The 15,379-nt window shown below is 51.4% G+C and overlaps 1 protein-coding gene across 3 annotated transcripts in view; it reads left to right on the forward strand.

Annotated features, from left to right (window-relative positions):
* Window positions 1–11,352: 11,352 nt before the first annotated feature.
* Window positions 11,353–15,379, forward strand: part of WSCD2 (WSC domain containing 2) — a 112,293-nt gene continuing 108,266 nt past the window's right edge. For all 3 annotated transcript variants that reach the window (XR_003517044.1, XR_003517045.1, XM_027576861.1), the window contains exon 1: window positions 11,353–11,720. The gene's annotated coding sequence lies outside the window, so the exon portion shown is untranslated. The remainder of the gene's footprint in view (window positions 11,721–15,379) is intronic.

Raw genomic sequence — 15,379 nt, forward strand, 5'->3', positions numbered from 1 at the left:
TAAGACCAAAACCCATCTTGAACTACCAAAGACTTCATGGGCCCTCAAGACCCATTTGCAGAAAGATCGGGGGTGTAGCCAATCTTAGGGAGGGTTGGAGCCAGGAACTAATTCAGCAACATCCTTTCTCTCTAGCCTTTTTTCGGCATGCTGGTTCATTCCCTCAAGCTAGTCATCCTCACTGGACTCAAACCAGTATCACGGGTAGGTCTGGACATCTAAACATTAGAACCTCCTGACCACGTGAAATAGCATTGTTTTCCACCAACTAGTCAGAAAACTCCCAGGCGGGACGCCTGGGGGGCTCAGCCAGTTAAGCAGCTGCCTTGGCTCAGGTCATGGTCCCAGTGTCCTGGGACTGAGTCCCACATCAGGCTCCCTGCTCAGTGGGGAGTCTGCTTCTCCCTCTCCCTCTGCCTGCCGCTCCTGCTGCTTGTGCTCTCTCTCACTCACTCTCTCTCTCTCTCTCCCTCAAATAAATAAATATTTTTTTAATTTTTTTTAAAGATTTTATTTATTTATTCATGAGACACACACACAGAGAGAGAGAGAGAGAGAGAGAGAGAAGCAGAGGGAGAAGCAGGCTTCCCCACTGAGCAGGGAGCCCGATGCGGGACTCGATCCCAGGACCCTGGGATCATGACCTGAGCCGAAGGCAGACACTTAACCATCTGAGCCACCCAGGCATCCATAAATAAAATATTTTAAAAAAGAAAAAAAGAAAAGAAAACGCCCAGGGAAGTTCTCTGGCTGAGCTAGGGTCATGTGCCAATTCCTGGACAAAGCACTGTGGTCGGGGCCTCTGGATTCTAAGATTGGCCAAGGTAGACTCAAAGGTGTCCCTACCACATTCAGGGATGGCTTCCTCCAGACACACAAGACTGGAGTAGAAAGAAGCAGTTCTGGCAAAGACAGGCAAATGCTTTTTTTCTGGGCAAATAGAACAATCAGTGTGGGGGAAGGGGGTGGAGGGAGGGTTCTCAGCTTCTGTAAATGGTTGTGGAGAGGCATTTCTTCGGGCTAGACCAAGGCTATGGAATTGCCTTCTCTGATTATGTCAAAAGGCATAAAGAGAAAAAACAACATTCCATTGGCCCAGCTGGCTTCGCTCTACTCTCCTGTCCCTGCAATGTTAATGAAGCCACAGGGTTCTAGAAACCAAGGCATCTCAAGGGAAGGCACCATTTGAAATTGAAAGATGAGCAGGAGTTCCTTGGATGGAGAAGCAGAAGGAGAGAAAGAACATTCCAGGGAGGAGAAAATAGCATCTTCAAAGGCAAGGTGGTGAAGGAGCGTGACGTGTGGGGGAGGAATGAAGAGTTCGCTACGGAGGGTAGACTGGAACTGTGGGAAAGGAGGCAGGAAGTGGATTTGAGGCCCGGCTGCAGAAGGCCTCGGGTGCCAAGTGAAGGAGTCTGGGCTTTCAGCTGTGGGAAACAGGAAGCCATTTGGAGGTCTTAAGCAGGGGGTGGTGTAGTCCAAGCTGTGTTATGTTCTAAGAGATTGCTGTGGCTGAATTTGGAGGATGGACAAGCTGGTGATGGGAGGCAGGGTGCCAAGGACGAGGCTGTCCCAATATGTCTTTAAGGAATGGCTGCCTCCAAGGTGGGTGGTGGCACACCAAGCTCCCAGTTCAGGCTGCTGGTGTCCTTTCTCCCTGTCTTATGCTCAGACCTTGACCTGGCTGAATCCGGGTCTCCTCTGCCACTTTCCCGCATTGGGCAGGTTACCTTATTTCCCTGAGCCTGTTGGCTCATCTGGAAAACGGGAGTAGGGATGCCCACAGTGCAGGGCGGTTGTGAGTTTGCAAGGCTAACATGGATGTGACGGGCTCTGGATCAGCAGACCCCACACCCGCCCCTAGTAGGAGATCAGCAAATGTTGCTGTTGTGATTCATGGGGTTGTGGCTCCTGAGTTTATTTGCATGGAAAGAGGTTGAACACAGAAGGCACAGGAAAGAAATGATGTTCAAGACACAAGCTTCTTGGAGCAGCTCTGTAACCGGGGTGGGCTGACTTCTCCTGAACTGCACGGTAAAAATCTTTTAGCCCACAAGCCCACAGCTCTCTCTCCTCCCAGGACACTCATGTGTCTCAGTTGGAACATGCCAGAAGAGGTTGGTTTCCAAGAGCATTTCCCTGGAGGCTGGGCGGGCGTCTCCGGGGAGAAGGAGGGGATCGGGCTGCATTTTACACTGCAACCTGGACTGACCTGTTTGCCGGGCCTGACAGCCACATGTCCCAGTGGAAAAACCCCAGTGTGGAGCCAGGACGACCCAGGCTGGAAACCTCCCAGTTTGCGAGTTCAGGAAAGTTGCCTCACCCCGGTGGGCCTCACTGGGGTTTCTCCATTGGGAGAATGGGAACAGTCCTGCCCACATGGGGCTGTTGCAGGGATTGATGGAGGAAAGACGTTCGGGTTCAAAGCCGATGGCCAAGAAAGAATTCTTGAGACATCTTTGGTGCAACAATGTGGTTTTATTAAAGCGGAGGGGACAGGAACCGTGGGCAGAAAGAACAGCAATGGCGTCATGAGGAGCGGCCCGTTCTATACTTTCAAGTTGGGAGGGGGTTAGGGACAACGTAAGTCTCTAAGGAATTTGGAAGCAAGGTTTCCAGGACCTTGAGGGGGCTAGCTGTTGTTGGGGAAACGGTCATTTATTACCGTCTAATAAAACCTTAGTCATGAGACCCTTCAGATGTCTATCAGTGGCCCATATGCTTGGGGGGTGATTACCAAGACATATCTTGGGGGGTTTAGAGCTACAGGACATTTCTAAAGGAATTTTTATATGTTAAAGTAGACTTACAGGATCCTGGGGCAGGGGGATAGCAGTTGGGCTAGGATTGCCTTTTGCCTTTAGCAAAGTGTCAACATTGAAGCAGTTGAGCTCCTAGAGGAAGTCCTTGTTTCAAGCACTTGTCAGTGGGCTGTAGGTAGTAAGGAAATTTAATAATTTTTCTTCTGCCTTTTTTCCCACATCAGGGATTAAATCAACTACCGCATATGGCACATGGTCACAAGGCCATGACTCCAGTTTGGGATCAGAAATGGGCATTTATTGAGTCCCTCTGCTGTGTAAGCTCCTTGCTCAGTGCTAGCAACACACGGACAAATAAGACAGAACTTCTGGCTCCACCAATAGGCTTGGGGCACAGATAACCGGATACATTGGCAATGACGTTATAAGGTAGTCTCTACTCTGAGCACCTGGCTGGCTCAGTCGGTAGAATGTGCAACTCTTGATCTCAGGGTTTTTGAGTTCGAGTCCCACGTTAGGTGTAGAGATTACTTCGGATAAAATCTTTTTTAAAAAAAAAAATCCATCCAGTGTCGCCTGGGTGGCTCAGTCGGTTAAGAGTCTGCCTTCGGCTCAGGTTATGAGCCCAGGACTCTGGGATCGAGTCCCGCATGAGGCTCTCTGCTCAGCAGGGACTCTGCTTCTCTCTCTCCCTCTTCCCCTCCTCCCCGCTGCTCATGCCCTCTCTCTCTCATAAATAAATACATAATCTTAAAAAATGTATAGTCTCTGCTTGGTATGCTCCCGTCTGTGAGAGGTGTGGCAATGTATGTTGAATATGATTTTTCCATGGAAGCCAAGGTACACTCAGGATGATATTCATGTCTCTGAGCTGAGCTGTGACCTGAGGATCTCCCTGTACAGACCTCCTTCCTTCCCCTGGCCTTTCCCAGGGGGGCAGACCCGCATCCAGTCTGAAGACTCTTCCTGTCCAGTCTTGCTTCCTCTCTCTTCCACCTCTGCAGCCGTTTTCACCATGAAACCCATGGGCTTCTAATTGCACCTGCGTGCCTTCGTGATGGAGGAGCTGAACTCCTTGAGCATCCTGTGGGAGTGAGGCTCACAGGGATGCCAGATGCCTGAGTAACTTGGGTAAGAAATGCGGAATAGCGCCCCTGGTGTTCAGTCCTGGGAGACTCATTTAACCCCTCCGTGCCTGTTTCCTCCACGGAAAATGGGAGTCACAATGTTACTTCCTCCTAGAGCTGCTATTAAATGACATCATCTTCGCCCAAAGGCTCAGAACTGGATCCTTGGAGGGGACCTGCCTGGAGTGCCGCGGGGGCCAGATCGGCCTTACCTTTCTGGGGCTTCTGCAGACTCTCGGATTGCTCCTTCGGCTCCTCTCGCAGAAATGAGACCCAGGGGTGGCACATGCCTCTCTGCTCTGCCCACAAATATGGCTCCAGGAGAAGGGTCCACCTCGTGGGTATTTTGGCTGGGACCGTGTGGTGTGGCCATGGCAGTTTGACCATTATCTGGGTCATCTGAGCCCAGGAAACTGCCAAATCAGATAATTTGCCTGTCTCTCGAGATCATATGTCATGAGTAATGGCCCTTGTCTCCATCTGGCTGGGTCCTTGGTAGACAATCCCCCCTTTCAGTGAGCCTGAAATGAGAGCTGGTTTCAGCTGGTACCGTTCAAGGTCAAGGCTTAAGAGAGGTTGCTAATTTAGAGGACCACAATTGCCCTCTATATTAATATGAGTCCGTCTGTGATGGTGCATAAGTGTCGGTAACTAATAAAGGCTAAAATACTGTAATTGGCAATTTTTTTTTTACATTAAACAACATTTTAATTGAAGTGTAATATGTGACCATAAATGTACAAGCAATAAGTGTACAGCTCATGTATTTTCACAAAGAACACACTCTTGGAGGCAGGACCCAGACCAACAAACAGGACACTGTCGGTCCCCAGATGCCCCCCCAGCCCACTTCCAACCTCTCACTGAAGCTTAAGCACTACTCTGACTCCTAGCATCCTGGGTAATTTTGCAAGTGTTGAACTTTTATGTAAATATCAGCAGCTAGCCACTTTGGGTCTGGTTTGTTTCGTTCACACTGTTTGTGACATTCATCTGTGTGGTCCTGATGGCAGTAGCGTATTCATTCTCTTTGCTGGATAGTATTCTGTTGAATGAGTGCAACACTGTGCATTCTTCCACTGATGGACATTTGAGTTGTCTCCAGTTTAACAAATAGTGCATTCTAGTTTGTGTATTTTTGTGAAGATATATGCTTATGTGTGTTAGGCATCAGATTTTTTACTACTTAAAAAATATAAGAGAGAAAGGGATGCCCCTATGACATTACTCGTCTCGATCTCTTTCATGATGACATAAATATGCCTTGGGATTAGGAAAGGAAGGGGTGAAGCCACATTAGGACCCGTCCTGCTACCCCTGGGACCTGTATCCCTGTTTTATCAGGTCCCCCATATGACCTTCATTGGTTCCCTAGAAGGAAGTGAGGTTTTGTGGGAAGCGCTTTGGAGCAGAGGTCCTGCTCAGCGCCTTACCCAGAGGGGGCCCTCCACACACCTCCCATCCTCAGTGCTGCCTCCCACGCACCCCAGGACCTTGGACAACTTTCCCAACCTCTCTAGTCTTGGGGCTTTCATCTGTGAAGACAGGTTAGAAATGGTTGAACTTGGGTGTGCCTGGCTGGCTCAGTCGGTACAACTTGTGACTCTTCATCTTGGGGTTGTAAGTTTGAGCCCCATGTTGGGTGTAGAGATTGCTTAAAAATAAAATCTTAAAAAAATGGGTGATCTTCTTGGATGTCTCCAATTCTCAAATAATCTGAAATTAACTGCTGTTGATAATTATGATATGAATAGTTATCATTTGTTGAATGCTTCCATTGCTTTAAACAGTTTACACCCATGATGTCCTTTAATTCTTCCAAGATTTATTATCATTGGAATGTTGAGGAAATTGAAGCTCAGAGAGATTAAAATCCCTTACTCGAGACACATAGCAAATATCCGAATGGGGGTAGGAATTAGGCCTTCACTCTCAACTGCTACCTCGGCTTTTTTTTTTTCTTTAATAAAATATTTCAGGCATACGAAAAAAATCCAGAAAATAATAAAACTTTTATGTATCCACCAAATTGCATCAGAAATAGAACATTAAAGACACAATTAAAGCTCTCTGGAATCTTTGACAACGCCCTCCTTCCCCCCACAGCAATAACCTCTCTCCTGAACTTGGTATTCACCATTTCTCTGCTTTTACTCTACATGTATGTGCTCATAAAAATATATGGAATTGTTTTTTGTAGTTTTGAACTTTATTAACTGGTATCATGTATGTGTCCTTTTGCAACTAGCTTATTTATTTCGTGGCTAGCTTTTTTTTTACTCAATGCTATAATTTTTGAGATTTATCCAGTCTGATATATAGAGTTCTAGTTCATTAATTTTCACTGCTGTATGGTACCTTCCCTTTAAGAATATACCAGATTTGATCCTGCCATTCTCCTGGTGTTGGGCATTTAGATTCTTTCCGGTGTTCTGCCATTAAAAGGTGCTGCAGTATACATTCTTCTATTTTTATGTACCTTTGCCTCTTTTACTGAATTTTTAATGGGTGAACTCTCCTGATCATACCAGATTTTCTTTTCATCTGTATATATCTGCGGTAATACTGGACAGTTTTATTAATTCATTAATTTTTTTCAGAGTACCAACGCTATAGACTGAATGTGTCCCTCCAGAATCCCTAATGTGATAGTAGGAGGACGTGAGGCCTTTGGAAGGTGAGTAGGTTACATGGGTGGAGGCCTTATGAATGGGATTCTTGCCCTTACAAAAGAGACCCGCAGAGAAATCCCTCAGCCCCTTCCACCCTATGAGGACACAGCAAGAAAATGGCTGTCTGTGAACCGGGAAGTGGGCTCTCACCCAGACACTGAATCTGTTGGCACCTTGGTCTTGGACTTCCTGGCCCCTAGAACTGTGAGAAATAAATTTCCGTTGTTTATAAGCCACCCAGTCTTTAGTATTTCTGTTCCAGAAGCCCAGATGGACTAAGACAGCCTACTATGTGCCGAGCACTGTGTTGAGTGCCAGGAACAGAGAAATGGCTGAAAGACACAGCTCTTGGACTCTGGGAGTCTGCATGGCAGACCAACCCCTGTCATACGGGACAGGGGGATGCGGGGAACCCACAGGAGGGCTCTGAATGGAGGGGCCAGGGAGCGGAGGGAGATTCCATGCAGAAAACAGAAATACATGGTTGCGGAGGGAGTGGCCAGCCCATCCTGGGCATCATGCCCAAACTCCTTGCAATGAAAGGACCTCCTCCACTGTGTATCTGCACCTAGCGCAAAGTCACAGTGACCTTTGAGGTCCCCTTTTCTCAACCTTTTTCTCTCTTCCACACGTTAACAGCAATGTGTGAGTCAGTTGTTCAGTGCCTGAAAAAAAATCGGATTCTGGGAAACCCACACGGGCTTGAATTCCGGAATTCTGTCCAGAGCCCTGAATGAGTGGCATCCGTACTTTGCCTTGGATTTGTCTCTCCATCTGGAATCATTATAATAATAGGACATGGCTCATGTGCGTAATAGATGTACAGGCCACACTGTGGTACCCAGCCTATATATGCCTATCATTTAATACATACAAAATCCTCCTTAGGTTGGAACTACTATTCTCCAGCTCTTCGAAGATGAGGCGCAGAGAGGTTAATTAATTTACCCAAGGCCACCCAGCAAGGAGGTGGCAGAGCCTCCATCCCAGCTCTGGCTGACTCCAGCATCCTTCATTTTAACCTTCTGAGCTCTGCTAACATTTGCCTGACATTGCTAGAGGCAAGTCCCCTCCTTTCCACTTTCAAAAAATACCATCAAGGGCACCTGGGTGGCTCAGTCGATTAAGCGTCTGCCTTTGGTTCAGGTCATGATCCCAGGGTCCTGGGATCGAGTCCCAGTGTTGGGTTCCCTGCTCGGCTTTGGGGAGCCTGCTTCTCCCTCTCCTTCTGATGCTCCCCCTGCTTGTGCTCGCGCTCTCTGTCGAATAAAAAAATAAACAACATCTTAAAAAAAAAAAAAAGGAAAAGAAAACTACCAGCAAAGAGGAGTTAGTTACCACCTGACACAGCTCGCTCACTACTCTAACATTCTCTCCATTTACACGAGCTACTCAGGAAATTAGAGCAAATCCTATTTTTAGATGCTGTGGTTCAAAGACAGTGATGTATTGGTTAGTGACTTGTTCTACGAACGTAGCTTGGAGGTGTTACCTGATCTTAAGTAACAGAAACTCTCTTACATCAATGTTTTGGTCTTTATAATTTATTTCAAAGATTGCTTTGTTTCTTCGTTCTCCTCCATGAGTCCTGCAACAGATTTGGGCCAAGAAGAGGTAAGATTTGAGCTGAAATAGAGGGTGCAGAGAGAGGAGGAGGTTCTTCTCACAAATCTTATACACAAATGATGGCCAGGCTAAGGAGTGCGCAGAGCAGGTCCTTAGCAAAAATTAGAGTTTGCCCAATGGTTGGGTCTAGAGGAAGTGGACCCAGTCTCTTTCTGCAAAAACTGTGTGTGTATGGTTTAGACAAAAACCCTACACCTTTACTACTTACTTTTTATAGCGAATCCCAATCTCTTGGTTTCAAAGGCCAACAATGGGGCTATACAATGTTTGGAGGGCGTCCTGGCAACCCCAAGTATTAGGCAAGGGAGGAAAAAGCAGAACCAATCCCCCTCCCACCCACATGGTGTCATATGCTCTCTGACCAAGGTGGCCCCAGAGAACGGTGGGGGAAAGGTGGGTCAACTGGACGTCATATGGGGGGAAACAACCCTGTCTCCAGAGCCCCCCATTTTCACTGCTACAATATGCCACGATGCTCTGTTCTTACATGTTTGTATGAGGGTACCTGTAATGACTCTGACATCACAGCTGTGTATTTACAGATTGTTCATTCCTCAAGGTGTTTTCCAATCCATAATTTCCCCAAGAACCATAGGAAGTAGGCAGGGAAGACGTTATTAGTCCTTTTGTGGATGATGAAGCAGACTCGGAAGAGTGAGTAACCAACCCGGGACACTTGCCTAGCACTTGAACTTCACCTGCTTGATTCCAAGCCTGGGGCTCTTTCCATTTCTCCATGAGCCCAATGCCCATTCCTGAGCTGGGGTTAGGGAGGGGCAGGGAAGAGTGGGCTGTGGTGCAGGTGGACTGGGGGCAGTTGGAGATCAATAGCACTGTCCTCAGATCCCCACCACCTTGCAGTGGGCTCGTTGGCCAGGTATCAGTCCCTAGATCTCCTCCAGGAGGAGGTTTGTCCCCCAGGCAGCTCAAGAGGGTTCTGAGCTGGGGAGGGACGAGGAGGACATGGGAAAGGTACCGAGTCTGCCATTTAGAATTGTGCTGGTGACCGGGCGGCAGGGGCCAGAAGAGCCCAGCCTCTACCGTGAGCTTGCTGTGTACCCTTGGACAGAGGATATCATCTCTCTGGGTCTCAGTTTCCCCATCTCTAAATGGACTAAGTCCTAATACCGATCACCGGAAGTTGTTGTTAAGAATTAATGGGAATTGTGCCTGGCACTTAGTAAGGACTCAACAATTGTTGGCAATCAATATTAGTATTATTCAGATCACTTCTCCTCACTAATAAAAAGCAGCAGCTGCCATGACTTGAGTATTTACTGGTCTTTACCTCATGTAATCCTCACGACTCCAGAGGGCTGGTGTTCTTTATGCCCCATGTTGTAGACGTGAAACAGAGGCTCAGAGAGGTGACAGCTTCTTGAGACAGAGTCCAGGTGTGAACCTAGATTGCCTGCACCTTTAAGCCCCAGTACTGCGTCTGTCCCCCAGGAGCAGATACTCTGGGAATGCTTTATTCCCGATGGGGTTGGGCAGGCTGGAAGTGTGACATCAGTAGTCTCTGTACCCCAGGCAAAGGAATGATTTGGTCTTCTAAGAGGGAGACACAGGAACAGTGGGAGAAGGGAAAGCATCAGAGCAGGGTTTGTCCAATGGTAACTGGGTGAGATGCACAAATCCCCAACCCGGTCCGCTTTCTACTGGACCAGTAGGGTGACTGCATCTGGGATTGTTGGGGGTGGGGACAGCTGGGGGTCCAGCCTTAGCGAGGGATTCATGAGTTGCATTTGCCAGACCCTCCTTATCTCCTGACACAGAATGGTGTCCATGGGATGATTCACTTTGTGCCAACCGCCTTTACATGTAGGTATAGAAAAAAGATTGGGGGAACTACATCAAGATCTTAATAATCATTACCTCTGGGTGGTGGGAATAGGGTTGGTTTGCTTTCTTCATGAATGTTTTAGTATTTTCTGGAGTACCTACATTAGACAAGAACTAATTTTATAATTGGAAAAACAGCATGTTCTAATTAAAGAAATGCAGATGCGAATTCTCATTGCTAGTCCCAGCAAAGATTAGGCCACATTAGAGCTTCTCCTTCAGTCCCAAGCTTAACAGATACTGGTTTTGGAGTCAGAAGGTCCAGGGTCCAGCTCCCATACTTTCTAGCTCTGCTAACTTGGGTGAACTTAACCTCCTGGGCCCCAAATCTCTCATCTGAAAAATGAGTTGGAACTAGCCGCCTCCTAGGGTTGTTTCCATGACTTAATGAGATGATGTATTTGAAACTACATTGGCCAGGTGCCTGGCACTTAGGAGACTGGCTCAGTGGTGGTTCTGGTGAGAGCAGCTCCCTTCCCAGAGATTTGCCGGACATCCTTTGAAGGTGGGCAACATCTATCATCCCCACTTTACAGATGAGGCTACAAGAGGTTCAGAGGGGTGCTGAGACCCAAGGTCACAGAGCTCAGAGGGAATCTTCTGCAACAGGCTCAGAGAGGGTAAGTGACCAGCCCAGGGTCACACAGCTTAAACCTCCTTCCTGTTAAAAGAAACACACTAAACACCAACAAACCAAGCTGCCCTTTCGGGGGTGTCTACTCTAACACAGCTCGGCGGCAGCAGCAAATCCTCTGCCATTTAGCGAGCGCTTCCTCGATGCCAGCCGCATGGCACTTCGCATATCAATCGGCTCGGTTAATTCTCTAAAACACCACCCCCGGACGCGGGTCTGCGAGCCCATTCTAGAGACGAGCACAGCGAGGCCGGTAGGCCTGGTGCCGGGCGGCCCGGTTCGGCGGGCGGCTGCGGGAGGGCCAGGTGGCACGCAAGGAGTTAAGCGGAGGCAGTGCTGTGGCTCTGCGCGAGGAGCGCGCCCGGTCGAGGCGCGCTGCTGGCGGCGGCGGCGGCGGCGGCGGCGGCGGCGGCGGCTGTGCCCGGAGCTCGGGGCCGGAGACTGGAAGTCCGGGCAGCGAGCGAGGCAGCGCGGGAGGCGGCGAGCGCGAGGCGAGGCGGTCGGAGCCCCGCGCCCAGCCTCCGCCCGCGCCCGGCGCGCCCCGGCCCTCGCCATCTCCCGGGCCGGGTGGCCGCAAGGGGCCTCGTCGCGCGGCGCGGCCGCGCCCCCCCCCCCCCCCCCCCCCCGCAGTGCCGCCTGCCCGCCCGGGCGCCAGGCTCGCGGGAGCCCGGCTTCCACTTCGTGCCGCCACCCGCCTCCCCGGCTCGCCGGCTGGCGTCGCCACCGCCTCCTCGTCCCCGACCGCCGCTGTCGCCGCTGCTGCAATCCAGGACGCCACACTCTTGCACTTTCCCGCTGGCGGCGCGCAGGGTGCCCCTGGCACCAGCCCCGGGGGGCTAGCCGCCCCCGCCCCGCGCCCCCGGGCCCGGCCGGAGCAGGCTTGGTGGCGAGGAAGGAAATCCGGACTCCGCTTTGCTGGATGCCACTGCAGCAGCGGGCAGCCGGGAAGGCGCCCACAGTGCGGGCGCGCCGAGCGGGACGCGCGAGTCGCCGAGGGGGACCCCGGCGCCCGCGGGGCTCCGCTGGCAGAGTTTGCAAGTGACCGAGACCCTCTCAGGTAAGGGCCGAGGCGCCCGGGGCCGGGGAGAAGGGCTCCGGGGCGGGGGGGAAGCGGGGGAGGGGGCGAGCTGCCGCCAAAGGATTCCTGTCCCCGATCTGGGCTTCCAGGTCCAGGCGCTTCCCCGCAGGCTGGGGGCTCAGCGCCCGGGGCCAGGTGAGGAAGGAACCCAGAGTGGCGACAGCCCAGCGCCGGGTAAATGACAAACTTTCTCTCCTCTAGAGGAGGGTGGGACGTTCTGGCTCAGCCAGGCGTCCTTCCTGCGGGCATCCCACTGGGTCCCCAAAGGCTGGCACTCGAGGCTTCTCAGGCTGAGCTGGGCCAGGGGCAAGGCGGTGGGCCCCTTGAATGTAATTCATGAATTCCGCCTTATTCGGCCGGTTCAGAGTTGGGGCGGGGTGGGGCGGGGGGAGAAGGAGCCGATCATATTTTCAAGTTGGCTTTAGGAGGTGCTTGTTGCGGTGATACCCGGGTGCATGCGGTTTCCTGACACTGGAGACGGCTTCCAGGGCTGCCCAGGGGATGGGCTTTGTGTGGAGTGCTTTGCAGGCTTGCTTATGTCCATTGCGTGTGTCTGTGTGTGTGTGTATGTCAGGAGGGGGAGAAAGAACTGGGGACAGGGGGCCCCACTCAGACTCAGCCTCTATCCAAGCTCTTCCCTCAGCCCCAAGTGGCATCGCTGGAGCCGACTCACCTCCATGGCAGAGACACTAGGCAAGGTGGGGATCACCTCACATACCTGCAGCTCCTGAAATGAACGAAAGATTTGGGGGAAGTTACCTGGGCCGCTTAATGAGACCATTCAGAGCCTGGGGAGGGACCAACTTTGGGCAGGAAAGGGGCTGGAATGGACAGCTAGATAGAGGCTCCTGGCATCTGCATTTGCAGCTCAGAGTGTGGGTAGTCCCCATACACGCCAGGTCCCTAGAGGCTCTGCAGAGCCCAGCATATAGCTCATGAGTTTGGCCAGATTATTTCTCCCTCCTAATGAAAATTATGCTCCAAAGAGGTCACCTGGTCTCCGAGGACCATTCTGGAGCCGCCCCTGTGGTCACAGCCTCCTTGATGGCATCGTGCTTTTTCACGGGGCATACAGCCTAGGGTTGGGGTCATCTCAATGGACTGGTTGGTCAGTAAGGCAGGCAGTGGAAATGCCTCTGACTGTGACTTGAGGGTTGGAAATAGTCTGCCGGTCCTGCTTGGGCTGGGCATCTGCCTCTGGGGAATAATGGCATTGCTGTGGGGTTCTGGGACAGTTCTCGAGGTACTAGGTAGGAGTCTCAGGACCTTCTGCCCTTGCTTAGGATTCTGACCTGGGGCCGTGCTAGGAGCTGCTTCCCTAGACTGCTGAGACCTGAGGTCAGAGGCTGGTGCTTGATGTCCTGGGGAAACCTCATCTCTGGGTCAGAAGACTGAGCTTCAAGACCACTGTCAATGTGCTGTGTGACTTTGGGCAAATTGCTAGACCTCTCTGGGCTCCAGTTGCTCCTTCTGCAAAATGAAGAGATTTCATGTGTCTTCAGAGGTCCCGGTTCAGACCCTCATCAGCCCTGAGCGATCATCACAGAGGAGATTTTCAAAATCCTGAAATATAGTTTAGTGTTTAAGAGGCGTGGGACTCGGATGCATCTGAGTTGGAGCAGTCACTTCACCCTCCAAAGCTCGGTGGGCTTCTGTAAGATGGGGAGTTCACAGTTCCTGTTAGAAAGAGTGTTGGGGGGGCACTAACTGAGATGGTGCTTGGAAAGTGCTTACTGTAGAGTCTGGAGAAGACTGGGCCTCCACGGACATGGGTATGGTATGCAGGAGCAGGGCTGCCTGTTTTGTGTGGGAGCGTGCGGGTGCTGTTTTCCCCAGGGAGGCTCTCCCCCTGCCCACCTGAGCACCAGGTGATCCTGACTGGGGGGCAGGGCCCTTGTTCTCTCCAATCAGCTGACACCTGCCATCCCCACCCCCTTGCTGCTTCCTCATAAAAAGCTCTGCTGGGCCAGCAGCTCCTAGAGAGGAGCTCAGGGCGGTCAGGGAGGGCTGGATGCGCCCAGCTGCTGCGTCGCCATGACAACAGAAGGTGGAGGTAAGCTGTCTCCATGGCTCCAACTTTGCGGCTGGGTAGGGACCCAGGGCCGAGAAGTTCAGCATGTCTGGGTGTCAGGCACCCAGGGTACTGAGGCTGTTGGAGCAGGTAGAGCTGCTCTTCCCTATAGGAACAGCTGTGCTAGGGAAAGTGCTGTGTGTGTGTGTGTGTGTGTGTGTGTGTGTGTGTGTGTGTGTGTGTGTGTGTGTGTGTGTGTGTGTGTGTGATAAGGCAGAAGGGTTGCTGAGATTGTGGGGAAAGGCAGTAGATTGTGGTCAGTCTTACTTCTTTCTGAGTGGTTCTGAGGCTTGGGATCTCTGTGTCCCTCCCCAAACCAGATTCCCCTGGGTCCATGCTGAACCCGCGGCGGGGGGGAACGGGGGGCGGGGAAGGCAGACCTCATCTTGGCTGACGCAGAGTGAGTTACCCGGTGTGCAGTTGGGGACTGGGGCAGAAGCAGTTTGGCCAGGTGCTGGCTCAGTCTGTGGGCCGGACTTTTAGGACTCTGAGAAAATGAACGGTTTGCTCTCTTGGTGCAGTAGGATGTGGGTGTGTGCAGGGGCACGTGTGTAAATGAGTGCATTCTCATGCAGGTCTGTGCACATGTGTTCATAGGAGTCTGACTTACATAAAAACCTTATGTGTGCGCACACATGTGAATAGGGTCAATCTGGGTGTGCACTTAGGAGACTGTGGATTTCTGAGTGTGTGTGTGTGCACGCGTGTGCATGTGTGCCCTGTCTGGGCACCTGCTTCCGGAGCTGTGCGTGTGGTCTGCATGTGTCTGTGTGGGCATGTGTGAGCGCCTGCATGCGTGTGCAACGCTATGAGCGTGAACTTGTGGTATGTGCTTCCAGCCTCCCTGTTTTTCAGTGTACCTCTGTGTCTGTCTGTGCCCGTGTATACATAGCATTGCACACTCGCATGTCTCTGCGTCTGCGTGTGTACCCGTTTGTAACCTCTGCACACATGTGTGTCACCGTGTGTTTCTGGGGGTGTATACCTGTGTGTACGGCAGGGTGAACTTTCTGTGCATCTTTGTGTATGTACCTGTGTCTCTGACCGTGTGTGCCTGGCATGTAGCATTGCATACTTGACTGTATCTCTCTGTGCATGTTTCTGAGTATTCGTATCTGGTGTGTTGGTTGCCGTGCACATTGGAGTGTGTCTCCATGCGCGTGTGTCTCTGAATGTGTGTTTGTGGGGGTTGCAGTGTAACTTTTGTGCATGTCTCCTGTGTGTGTGTGTGAGTGTGTGCGTGTGTGCATGTGCACGTGCGCGCCTGCAGTGTGTTTGCCTGTCTATGAGGTGGTATGACTTCTGTGCATGTCGTGTGTGTGTGTGTGTGTGTGTGTGTGTTTCTGAGCATGTGCGTCTCTGCGGGTGAGGCTGAGTGTCCATAGAGGTGCAAGAGCGTGTACGGGGATGTAGGCTGAGAGCTTCGCAACAGAAATCATCTCTGAACCTTTAAAACTACTCTTCGCCCCGCTCCTCGGGTCAGGACTGTGTTCATGCTGTGCACTCGCCAAGAGTTGACTCGGTGATCTATGCCAGCTCCAAGCGGGTTGTCAGGATGTTGCATGTG

This window comes from Zalophus californianus, chromosome 14, assembly GCF_009762305.2.
Source record: "Zalophus californianus isolate mZalCal1 chromosome 14, mZalCal1.pri.v2, whole genome shotgun sequence".
Lineage (NCBI taxonomy): Eukaryota > Metazoa > Chordata > Mammalia > Carnivora > Otariidae > Zalophus > Zalophus californianus.